Source organism: Canis lupus, chromosome 25, assembly GCF_003254725.2.
Source record: "Canis lupus dingo isolate Sandy chromosome 25, ASM325472v2, whole genome shotgun sequence".
Taxonomy (NCBI): Eukaryota; Metazoa; Chordata; class Mammalia; order Carnivora; family Canidae; genus Canis; species Canis lupus.
The window spans coordinates 41,893,688-41,906,420 of record NC_064267.1 but is presented as its reverse complement, the minus strand read 5'-3'; the positions used below and the strand labels follow the sequence as shown (position 1 = coordinate 41,906,420).

At 43.5% G+C, this 12,733-nt stretch overlaps 1 protein-coding gene and 1 long non-coding RNA gene across 7 annotated transcripts in view; one reads left to right on the top strand and one right to left on the bottom strand.

Moving 5' to 3' along the window:
- Positions 1-12,733, top strand: part of DNER (delta/notch like EGF repeat containing) — a 312,868-nt gene that overhangs the window by 228,133 nt on the left and 72,002 nt on the right. The window lies entirely within an intron of this gene.
- Positions 1-12,733, bottom strand: part of LOC112669858 (uncharacterized) — a 59,485-nt gene that overhangs the window by 21,196 nt on the left and 25,556 nt on the right. For 5 of the 6 annotated variants that reach the window (XR_007405858.1, XR_007405860.1, XR_003142610.3 and 2 more), the window contains one exon: positions 2,055-2,184. This is a non-coding gene — a long non-coding RNA (uncharacterized LOC112669858). The remainder of the gene's footprint in view (positions 1-2,054; positions 2,185-12,733) is intronic. The other variant, XR_007405859.1, reaches the window with a different exon arrangement.

The following is a 12,733-nucleotide window of genomic DNA, read 5'->3' as shown; positions in this document are numbered from 1 at the left end:
AACTGGGCATGTTACCCAGTAAGGATTTGGGAGCTACACAGTCCTGGGATTTGGTTGTTTTTTACCAGTATCCTCGTATGCAGGGTTTTGGTAAAAGCACCCTCTTAGGACCTTATTAAACCGCATGTATTTACATAATAAATGTGCAACATGTCCTCATAAAATTACCAGGCCGGAGTAAAATACTGTTCTTATTCTTTTAAAAATTGGCATTATCCCTAAATCACCACTTCATTTAGGAATTGTAGCAGCTGAGACCCTTGGAGTTCCAACAATCCAATGGTTTCACCTTTTCAAACAAAGCAGGCTTTCAGATTTGTCAAGTATGAGTCAAACTTAATTTCTATGTTTGGTGCATACTGATTAATTTGATTTACAGCTAAGTTCATGTTTCTTATCTTTTCTCTTTCTTTCTCCCCCCTGCTTCCCCCCATAGCACAGTTTCTCTGAGATTGTTTAAATGAAAGTACTGCAAGGGATTTTGTTGGCCTGCTTCTTTCATTGACAATGGGACGATGCATTCACTTTAGTGCGTGACCAGGGTCCTATCATTTTTATTTTTTTTTAATTTTTATTTATTTATGATAGTCACAGAGAGAGAGAGAGAGAGAGGCAGAGACATAGGCAGAGGGAGAAGCAGGCTCCATGCACCGGGAGCCCGATGTGGGATTTGATCGAGAGTCTCCAGGATCGCGCCCTGGGCCAAAGGCAGGCGCCAAACTGCTGCGCCACCCAGGGATCCCGGTCCTATCATTTTTAGCGCTACTTCCCCTTTGAGAACCATTCTGATGTCCAGGTCAGTGGTGACAGGTGACAGTTAGAAGTTACAGTGTGACAAATGCAGAAGTAAATAATGGTATCTTAGTGCTTTTCTTTTCGAGAAGAGGCAGGGGATACCTTATACATAAATACAAATTAAAGTTTCTTAAAGCATGTGTCCAGAACAGCACATGAAAATTATTTCACGTTCCTAAAACATTCTGGCTTTAAAAATTCAGGTAAATGCCCTGAATTTCAACTATTATTTTCTCTTGTGGCTTCAGGAATCACAACCGCTTCAGCAGTAACCATAACAATGAGGATAGCTGCCATTCGCGGAGTGCTGGCTCTGTGTTTGGTGCTTGAAGTTATTATTTGGGATAAGTTAGCAGTTAACAGCTGAGGGGCGGGTTGACCTTGTGGGTTGCGTTGGAATCTGTGTTTGATCACATATTACTTCGGTGACCTTGGGCAAATAAACCTAAATTTTCTATGCATCATTTTCTGCATCTGTAGAGTGAAGTAATATTAGTGCAAACCTAATGAGGTTGTTATAAGGATTAAAGGGGTATACTGTGCTCAGAACAGTGGGGTGAGTGATTAACGTAAGTGTTGTTGCTTGATGCTCATAATAGCTGAACACGGAGGATCCTGGTGGACCTGAGATATAAGCCAGGTGTGTCTGATTCTGGAGTTCATGTTCTCTCTGCTGCACTGAGCTCCTTCTCTGGTCAAGTCAACCTTGCATGACCTCTAGCTAGTTGGGTGCAGGTCCGCTCTCCCTCATGGGGCTCAAGGCTCGTTGAGGACAGCGAGGCTAAACTTTCTTTCGTATTCCTTAGTACACCTGGCACTTAAGTACCTGTGGGTCTTTTGTTGCATGTCTGAGTGGGGAAATATCTCAAAACTGTTGCAACAAGGTCGTTTCATATGGCAGGAAACTGGAGCCAAGATGAATTAACAACCAGTGTTCACTCGTGTAACTGGGTGACTCTCATTGGTTAGACTCCAGCAGTGAGGGGGAGGGGCAGATCTCATCCAGTTTCCCATTCAGCATGAATTCGGGGTCAAAGGAGACTTGGACAGATTTCATATACAGAATTTGGGGATCCCTTCTGTGGCTCTCTTCTTTCCTAGGACCCTTTCTGACTCCTTGGAGTATGCCTGTGTCAAGCTCCTTCCTGGGGTCCCTTTGGGCAGAGAGAGCAGGTTTAACACTAGCATCTTTGTGTCCCTGGGCCATAGTCACAGCTGAGGCTGCCTGTGGGGTGGTACTCCCCAGACGTGAAACTCACCCCTTGTTGACTGCTGCCTCTACATTCTGACTTTCCTCCAAAACCTGTCTGCTTTTGTTCACGTTCTACAGCCACGTAGTCCTGGGGTTATTTGGTCTGGAGTTTAGGGTTGCTCTTTGCGGACAATCTGCTAAAAAAAAAAAAAAAAAAAAAAAGCTTACGTCTCTGTATCAGAAGCAGAATGTTCATGTAATTGCCTTTAACAGCAACGACGATCCTTTTTTTTTTTTTTTTTTTAAGATTTTACTTATTTATTCATGAGAGACACACAGAGAGAGGCAGAGACACAGGCAGAGGGAAAAGCAGGCTCCATGCGGGGAGCCTGATGTGGGACTCGATCCTGGGACCCCAGGATCACACCCTAGGCCAAAGGAAGGCACAAACTGCTGAGCCACCCAGGCATCCCCAAGGATCCTTTACAATAGAAATACAAATATCCTAAAAGTAAGTGTAATTTTTTATTTCTCCCTGAAGCAGAATTTATCTCCATATGTGTATATATATATATATTCCCTATTTTAGAGAGTCGGAGGAGGCTAGAGTGAAATTTTTGTCTGACTTGAACCAAAGTACCATGTGATGTGGTCCTGGGTCTTATTATGAACAGTTTAGATCTGGGCTCCGAGTCCTGTGAGCCTGTTAAGGTGGGAATGACAGAGAGACCTGGCCTCAGAGAGCTGAACATGCACACAGCTATGAAAGTAGAAGAATGTTGATTAATTACTTTATCATATTCTATTTTTGATTAAGCTCTTCTCTGACTTGTTTTTTTCCAACCTGATTTCTTATCTCCTGTGACCTGATGTCATACTGATAAAAGGCCACCAGAGGTAGAGGCTTAGGCTTCCCCTCCCTGCACATAGCCCCTTCTCGAAGGATTGCCCACTACTCTTCTTTCCCCAGTCATATTTAATTATAATTTATATGAAGAGCTTGTCCCTTCCTCACTTTCAGCTCGCAAATAGTAGACACTTAGTAATGCATCTGGTCACTGCACAGCAGGGCAGGCACATGGGCTAGTCTCACCACTGTCCCCTCTCAATGCATTTGACCATCACCGCCTGCTCTGTGACAGTCTGGGACTTTATATAACATTTTAAATCATTTTATCATTTTTGTCTTCACTCTCAGAGAAACTTATGCTCTCAAATGAGCTCAAAGGAAAAAAAAAAAAAAAAGAAACACACCTATAATTCCATCCCCCAAGAGAGATCACTTTGAATTTTAGGCAAATATCTTTGAAGTCTCTTTTTTTAATGTGCATTTTAGAAAGCTAAAGTTGGATCTTACTGTGCATTCTCTTTTGTAATGAGCTGCTTCAACTGAACAATGTGTTCCAAATGTTCCCTTGTATCGTTCGTTATTTTCCTAAAGAATTGTTATTAATGGCTGCATTTTATTCCATCATATGAATGTGGCATAATGTATTTAATGAAAGACTTAATCATCCACACACTATTTATCGATTACCTACTTTGTGGCAGTTACTGTGCTAATGACGAGGGATCTAGGCGTGAACAAGACAGATGAGGCTCTGGCTCATGGATCTTGTGGGATAGTGGGATAGATAGTGCAGACGCTATGACCAGAGATATGACTGGGCTCTACTGGGGTGGTCCAGTGGTTGAAGAGGGACCCCTCCCCCACAAACCCAGACTGGGGGCTGGAAGGAAATCAGGAAATGTTCTTTTTTTTTTTTTAAAATGGTAGTCTTCTTTTTTTTTTAATTTTTATTTATTTATGATAGTAACAGAGAGACAGAGAGAGAGAGAGAGGCAGAGACACAGGCAGAGGGAGAAGCAGGCTCCATGCACCGGGAGCCCCACGTGGGATTCGATCCCGGGTCTCCAGGATCGCGCCCTGGGCCAAAGGCAGGCGCCAAACCGCTGCGCCACCCAGGGTTCCCAGGAAATGTTCTAAGGGAAATGATGTTTCAGCGGACACCCAAGGTATCACCAAGATGAGGAAGTTAGGGGTGTGGGCAAAGGACTGAGTCTCCCAGGAAGAGAACATTGACACCATGTGTGAAGGTAGGGGAGAGAGAGGGTGCCATTTTGAGGAGCAAAATGTTGCTCAGCAGAGAGAGCTGTAATGCAGAATGTGATGGAGAGATGGTATGGACTAGTGGCTGAAGTAGAAGCCAGCTCGGCAGGCCTTCCCACCCGTGACAAGGGGATTGGACTCCACCCCAGATAGCAGGGGAGGACACCATGATTAGTTTTAGCAGAGGAGGAGCAGAACTTTGGCATTTGGGAGAAACTACCATGGCTCAAGGAGGAGTAATGGATTGGAGGAGGACAAGTATCAGAGAACCCTGGTTGGAACCTGTTACAGTAATTTAGGTGAGCAATAGTGGTGGATTGAATTAGGGATGATGGAGATAGAAAGGGACAGACTGGCTGTAAGAGGAGGAGGTGGAGGAGAGGGACCATGGACAACCCAGCTTTCAGAAAGTGTTAGGCAACTGCATGTATGGGGGTGCTGTGTGGGGTGGTGAGCAGCTTTGAGAGGAGAGGAGAGGAGTTCCATTTGGGACATGAATTTAATGAACCCAAGGAACATCCAGAAGAAACATTGAGCAGTCAGCTGAATGCATGAACCCGAAGTGTGGGAGTGAGCGGTGGGCAGGAGAGGTCAAGTGGAGAAATTTCTACATCCAGGGCCAAATCTCAGCTGTGGGCTTGTGGGAGGCCACCCAGAGCAAGCACACAGTGGGGAAGGGGAGTGTCCAGGACAAAACGAGGAATGCCACCCTTTGGCATCGCTGAGGAAATGGAGTCTGCAAAAGGTATATTTAGGTTCTTTTTTTGCTGTTTTTTTTTTTTTTTTAAATCACGTTGCAGAGAACATTTTGTACATATATTTTTTTAATGCATTAGGTCATCTGCTTCCTTAGGACAAACAAAGGCTCACAAAGTTGTATATAACTTTTGTAAACCTGGAGATCTTGTGGTCCAGTTGCAGAGGTGAGACCCAGTTGAAGAAATCCCAAGCAATTAGAAAAAAACCCAGCATCCCTCATCTTCTAATTGAAGTCTTTGAGAGTTCTGAGAGGGTTTATATTACATCTAGCGCAGAGACACACTTGTGAAAATCTCTTTGTCTTTCCTCATCTCCTCAGACCACAGCTGCTCTTGAGTATCTGTCTTTCCCTTTACTCTTATCATCCATTCATTATTTCTAATCAGTTATGTTTTATCAGAGGATGGACTAGGCTAATGCAGTAGCTTTTTGTTTTTCCTACAAAGTAACTTTTACAGCATCTCTGTATCCATTAAAAATCTCAATTAAAAAATAATAGATAACTCAAACAGATCAGAAAACGAAAAAGAAAAAAAAAAAAAAGAGGAGTGTACTGGCTCTGTAGTAAATATGCAGGATGAATTCAAGCATGGCTTGATCCAGAAGCTCACATAATGTCATCAAGCCTGAACTTTTAATCTCTCCAGCAGTCTTCCCTCTGCTTTCCACTGTTGGCTTCATTCTCAAGATTGGGTAGGGAAGATTTGTCTTCTCCTAGAAGAATCCATGGGGCTGACTTAGATCGTTCCGAATCGAGACATTGCCCACCACTGAACTACTCATTGTGGCCATGGTATATACTGCTTTGGGAGGATCAAGTCTCAGACACAAAGCCACTCTTGGAGCTGACATTTGGAGTCAATTCCCTGCAAACTCTAAGGGCTGAGAATAGAACCAGCTTCTTAGAGGAAATTTAGTGTATAGTTGTCACAATCAAGGAAAATGGAAGTAAATCTGTGTTGGTTGGGAGAAAAAAGACAATTATGAAACGTAATGGTAGTTTATACATTTTATTCTTCGGGACTAAATAGAAAGTTTGTGGCCACCAAGCAGAGAAAAAGAACTGTGTAAAGGAAAGGTGCATTCTCCTTAAAAACAATCCTGATGGCAGCAGGCCCCCACCCCGGGCCAATTAAGTTAGTATTCCAGGGGGTGGGAAACCAAGCATCGAATTTTCCAAAGCTCTCTAGGGTTCCAGTGTGCAGCCAGGGCTGAGGACCTCTGTGACTGAAGATCACAGAGTGAGTTCTTTCAGGGATTAACCCTGGTGGTGTTCTTTGTATGCAGGGGGACCCTGCATGATGCCAGGTGTCGCCACACGTCAGCATATATAAAATTCATGAAAATAAGGGTCATTTCTGTTGAAGCAGATGGAGAAACGAAGGCTCAAAATTCATGTCATTTAGAGGACAGATCTGCATTGAATTTCACTTCTTTAGATTAGCAGATGGCTTTGGTCACATTACTTAACCCTCTGGACTTCAGCTTCAAAATATGTAAAAGGTAATAATGCACATCTCATGGAGCTGTGGGGTTGTACAGGATAGGTGGGTACTCAGTACCTCTGTCTCCCTTCCATGTTCCGTTGCTTACTTCTTACCTTTATTTTTCTTTTGTTTTTTTTCTCCAGACTCAGAATTTCTACAGAGAATTTTTTTTTAATTTTATTTATTTATTCATGAGAGACAGAGAGAGAGAGAGAGAGAGAGGAGAGAGAGGCAGAGACACAGGCAGAGGGAGAAGCAGGCTCCATGCAGGGAGCCCGACGTGGGACTCCATCCTGGGACTCCAGGATCACGCCCTGGGCCGAAGGCAGGCGCCAAACCGCTGAGCCACCCAGGTGTCCCCTCTACAGAGAATTGAAATGTTATTTTGCTCATGTGCATAAGGCGATCCTCTGTCTATCTCACAGGGCAAATTTCTTGTTGTTGTTCATGTCAGAGAGAACGGTTATGTGGCTTGCCCAGGACTCCCAGCCTCCTGCAGACTTCCAGATTCCTCTCTGGACTCCGGCAATAGCTTCCGGACTTCTCTTTCTGATCCTCTCTTGTCCTCTGCAGTCTGTACTCCACACAATAGGCAAAGAGGCCTGTCTAAAAATGTGGATCCCATGTTTTCACTTCTGCCTCTTCTTTTTTTTTTTTAAAGATTTTATTTATTTATTCATGAGAGAAAGAGAGAGAGAGAGAGAGAGAGAGTGAGAGGGAGGGAGAGAGGCAGAGGGAGTAGCAGACTCCGTGCAGGGAGCCTGACGTGGGACTCGATCCGGGGTCTCCAGGATCACACCCTGGGCTGAAGGTGGCACTAAACTGCTGAGCCACCCGGGCCACCCTCAGTCCTGCCTCTTAAACCTCAGGTGATTTCCCACCCAAAGTGTGGTATATGGCCAACATGTACCTGGCTAACTCTTGGACCTCATTTCTTTTACTTTTTTTTTTTTTTTTAAGATTTTATTTATTTATGAGAGACAGAGACATAGGCAGAGGGAGAAGCAGGTTCCCTGCGGGGAGCCTGGTGCAGGACTTGATCCTAGGACCCCCAGGATCACACCCTGAGCCAAGGGCAGATGCTCAACCGCTCAGCCACCCAGGTGCTCCTCTTGGACCTCATTTCTTACTACTTTCTGCTTTTCTCTTTCTAGCCATTGGCCTCCTGAGGTACTTCAAACACAGCAGGGGCTTGGAATTGGTCTCCAGGGGGCGCCATTCACCTCAGAGCACAATGCTCCCTGGGGCATTTGCACCTGATGCTGCCTTTGCTGGAAGCCTTGCTCCAGGCTGGACTATGGATCTTTCCCTCGGGCCATTCCTTCCCTCTGACAGCTCCCAGGATTCTCTCCTCTTACCTGTCTCCATCGCATGGAGCACTAGTTAATGATATCGATTTACTTATCTTTCTATTGTCTGTTTTCCTCCTACAATCTAAGGTCGGAAGCAGTGCCTGGTACCTGGGTGGTCTCCATCTGTCTAGGTAAAATGAGTGTCCAAAGGACAACACGGAACTCTTTGACTAAACCCTAGAATTTCCATTGTTAAGAGCCAATTATTTTTGCTCTCGTAACCCATCTACCTGTGAGTGTTGTCTCTTCTGTCTTTTATCTATTGAGTCGAAACTAAGGAAAAGTTGACTGAGCATTCCTCGGACTATTTCCTAGTTTTCATTTTCCTCTCTGAGATCTAAATGTGTCTTCTTGTTCTGCTGAAGAAAAAGTCCTTACAGAGATTTTTATTCTCTCGAATGGATTTTCTTACAGATTAAAATCACATTGTAAAAATGCAATCATCTTGGGTCTGCTACATTTTAGGGTTTCATAATTGCTTTTCCTTCTTCCTTTTCCTTTGTATCTTGCATAACTGTCCCCTTTCTTAGAACCAGAACGAATGTGGTCCCAGTTATATTTTCCATAAACAGTGGCCGATACCTCCTCTCTGATTCTAAAAGCACTCCTCCTCCTTCCAGCCAAATCTTGGGATTTCTTTGAGACCCCAGGCAAAACCCGGCTCTGCCGTGAGGTGTTGCTGGCCTGCCCACCCCTGTGACCATCCCTCCTTCTTTTGAACCACCGCAGCTCCTAGAGCCCATTGCCGCACACTCATCCTGTGGAGACAGCCTGGGCCGGTCCCTCCAAACTCACACCAGGCTGGAAGCATTCCATCAGTGCTCGTGCAAAGAAATGACTCCCTCTGGTCATTTTCTCATCATTCTAGAGGTGTCCTTTTGGTCTCTTCTGGAAGAATAAGCTCTTTGAGAGTCAAGATGCTTCCTTCTCCTCACTTCCTTTTGCTGCTCATGAAGATACTTAGATGAACCAAATTTCATGTCTTCATCTTTTCTTTTTTTTAAATTTTATTTATTTATTTTGAGAAGGGGAGAGAGAAAGAGAGAGAAAGCACCTACACACATCGGGTAGGGGAGGGGGAGTAGGGGGAGTTGGAGAAGCAGACTCTACGCTGCGCGTGGAGCCCAACCTTGGGCTCCATCCCACGCCCCTGAGATCATGACCTGAGCAGAAACCAAGAGTCAGATGCTTAATTGACTGAGCCACCCAGGTGCCCCTCATGCCTTCATCTTGATTTAGTGATTACTCATTTAGATATCTGTAATCAAAACAGCTAATGACTAACATTTATCCTTTTCATAGTGCCGTGTAACAAATCTGTTTGGCTTGTGTAACAAATCTGTTAGAATATGTCCTCTGTCACTCATCTCTTCATTCGTCTGTTCATTTATTCCATAAATATTTGCTGAGTGGTCTCTGTGCTGGGTACCGAGGCTCAAGGCTGAGCAACTAACGTGGCTCCTCCCCCAGGAAGCATATAGTCTTGCTGGGAGTGAGAGACAGATGACAGACAAGTAGACCAACACAACCGTGTCATTACGAATTTGGGAGTGTGCCATGAAGAGAGTAAACAGGGTACTACGATACAGAATAAGGGATATGTACCCAGAATGGGGTGATCAGGGAAGTCCTGCCTGTCAAACATTAAACCCGGGAACTGGGCACCTGGGTGGCTCAGTCAGTTAAGCATTTGACTTAGGCTCAGGTCATGATCTCAGGGTCCTGGGATCGAGCCCAGTGTTGGGCTCCACACTCAGCATGGAGTCCGCTTGAGATTCTCTTTCTGTCCCTCTGCTCCTACCCCTGCTTGTGCTTGCTTTCTCTCTCTCTCAAATAAATAAATACAATCTTAAAAAAAAAAAAAAGCCAAGAACTAAAACATCATGTATAAGCAGATAGGACCAGCAACTTCATGCAGTGCAAATGGTATGCAGCGAGGGTCTAGGTGGGGAATGGCTTGTCATTTCTGGGAACTGAATGGAGGCCCATGGGGCCAGCTCCTAGAAAAAGAGGAGTCATCATGTCAGAGTCTTGGTGTCACAGCCATCAGGGTGTGTCGCCCACAGATGATAAGCACATATTTGATTCTAAGAGCAATTAGAAACGATGCTAACGTTGGCATATGAAGAAAATATTCTTATTACTGTTCGGAAAATTGGTTGTAGGGGTAAAATAGAATTGGGACGCTCATCAGGGGAAACTGTTATTAAGACAGGGAGAGACATCATTGTGGCTTTGACTGGAGTGGTGGCGGCAGAGATCAAACAGTGTTTGGGGTCAGGAGGTGTTTCGAAGATAGAATCTATTAATATCCACTGATTTGTCAGACACGGGGTTGGGGGAGAGGAAGCAATCTGGTACGTGAACTGTTGGCCAAGCCAGCAAAATCACGAGTTAAGATTTCAGTATCTCTGTATTCTGTACTTCCCCTTGCCAGTGCTGCAGAGACTTCTGATATCTCCAGAGCTTTCTACATAGAATGACTTCATGGTCTTGCAACTTAAAATGATCCAGGAATGTTTTCTTTGGTTTCAAATGTCTGACTTCCACCACGTGTATATCTCAAGGGTGCTGATTTCTTTACTTACGTAACATGCTCCAGAGGCATATTCATATAAATATTGGTTCAAATACAGAATTCGAAGCAGCAGTCAACTATCTAAATTATAGTTTTGCATTAACCCCTATTTCCTTAGATTTCTTGCATGGTTCTGTCTTGTTTATTTTCCGTTTTAATCCTTTAATCTTTCATCCTTCTCTAAACTTTCCCATTGTTGCAGTGAGTTGTTTTAAGTGTCTTGACTGCTGGCATCGTTTCCATGTGTTTTGAGTGTTTCTCTGGCGCTGTTGTGTTTTCCTTCCAACATTTTCTAATATCTATCATATGATGTTTGTATGACTTGGAAGAAACCATTGCAAACAAGAAACATCACTATCTGCATCATTTTCTCTGCACCTTTTTGATTAACATTATTAAATAATTTTTTAAATTTTCTATCCTTCGAGTAGGATCATAAATCCCAATACATTTGCTCATGAGGTTCCAGTTGGGACCACATGTTATTTCTCCAGTGTAGTTAATCTATTAATCTCTTGGTCAGTTTGGAAACACTACTATTATTATTTTTATTACTCACAGTACGATATTCCTCAAAGCAATATTCTGTTTGTTCTCCATGTTTTGGAGTCTGATTGTGTCCATGAATCCAAGAACGTTAAATTTTATTCTTCAGTCCTCTTGCCTTTGCCACCATAACTAATTTGGTTTGCATCTTCTGCAAGAAGAATTTTCCAAAACATTTACTTTAAGAGATCATTATTGATAGATTGACTTGTCAAAGCTCTGAAAGAGTTATGTTAATAGAAAGCGAAACTTTACCGAAGGCTATCTAAACTAATTGCTTTTAGAGTTCTAACATGATGCAGGAACAGTCAAACGCCTGGAAGTTCCTAAGATTGAATGTGAAGTTTGAAATTCTTTATATGCAATGTGGGTCTGTGTTGAGAGAAAGAGGAGGAGGGATGGAGGGAGGGAGGGGGCAGGCAGAGGAGAAAACAGGACAGTGAAAACCGTGGTTCATTTTTAGAACATTTCTTGGAAAGATGAAATCTGTGCTGGCTGGATCTCAGCTACGGATGACCCCAAGGCCTTCTCTACCTTGTGGTGGGAGGTACCTTTCTCCCAGCACTCACAGAACCGCACTGCGCTCTGTAAATTGACACAGAAGTGCACTTTATAGTAACCTTGGCCTTAGCTCTGAGTCACAGACTTCTGTATTTTTCCACAGGGAAATCAGATCCTATAACTCGACATCTGTTTGGGGATCACTTATGTAGGTACTCATTTATAGATCTAGAACTTGAATGTACATTGTTTTTGTTTTTACCTGGGCTATAGCTTAGATTTTGATACTACGTTCAGGTAACATTCAAGCTTTCTGTGATCAGTAATCATGTTAGAAGCCAGCTTTGATTTAAATTATACATTAACACCCGTGTAACATGTTATTATGGCAAGAACCTTAAACTAGCCAACATCTGGCCTCGATCAGCAGATGGGGAGGCCATGCCTGCATTAGTTGGCATCTTGGTTCCAAATCTGACGTTTGGCTCATTTTAATGATGACTTCTGGTTTTATAAGGATTTGGAAGCACATGTGATATGTTTATTCCGTAGAACTCAAGTTTCATAATCATCTTTTTAAAATATCCTCCATGTGATATTGGAAATACTGAGAACTCGTGAGGCCCAGGGCATTTCAAATGCACAGAGTTCAAAGTTCATAATTGATAAGGGGTTTCCATGTTCTAAAGTTCTTAAATTAAGGAAGTTAGGATACTGATGGTTTAATCAGGCCGTACTTTCTTTTGCTAGCATGACACCTTCAAGTCTGCAAGTGCTTTGAGGCAGACTTTTTTTACAGGAGGCAGCCTAGCATGGGGCTAAAGAGCCGAGATGTGGAGTCACATAGACCTCAGTTTGACTCTTGCTTTTCTCACTTACCAATTGATGTCCCTGGCCTGGTTCTCTGATATCTAGTCTCTAAGCCTTCTTCTGTAAAAGTGGATAATAGTAGACTCAGATTGAGCCAATGGTTGTGATAAATCAAAGCAATAGATGCCAATTGCTTAGAATAGTGACTGGTATGCAATGAGAACTCAGTATTTGCTATTACCATTAACACTGATTCCTCTTTTTTTCCCTCTCACTATAATTATTTGATTTATACAGCTGTCTTATTGTCTCTATTTTTAACAAATGAGGAAGCTAAGATATCAAAAAAGAGCTAGTTATTTGATTGCACTGGTATTGGTTTAGAATTTGGTTTATTCGCAAACAGTAGGCACCCCGAATAACTGTAGCTTTCTACCAAGTTTAGAAGTCAGCTAAGGTAGGGGTGCCTGGCTAGCTCGGTGGGTTAAGAGTCTGCCTTTGGCTCAGGTCATGATCCCAGGACCCTGGGATGAGGCCTGTGTCAGGTTCCCCACGTCTCCTTCTGTCCCCGCCTTTCCCCCCTGCCCCACCCTCCCCCACTCA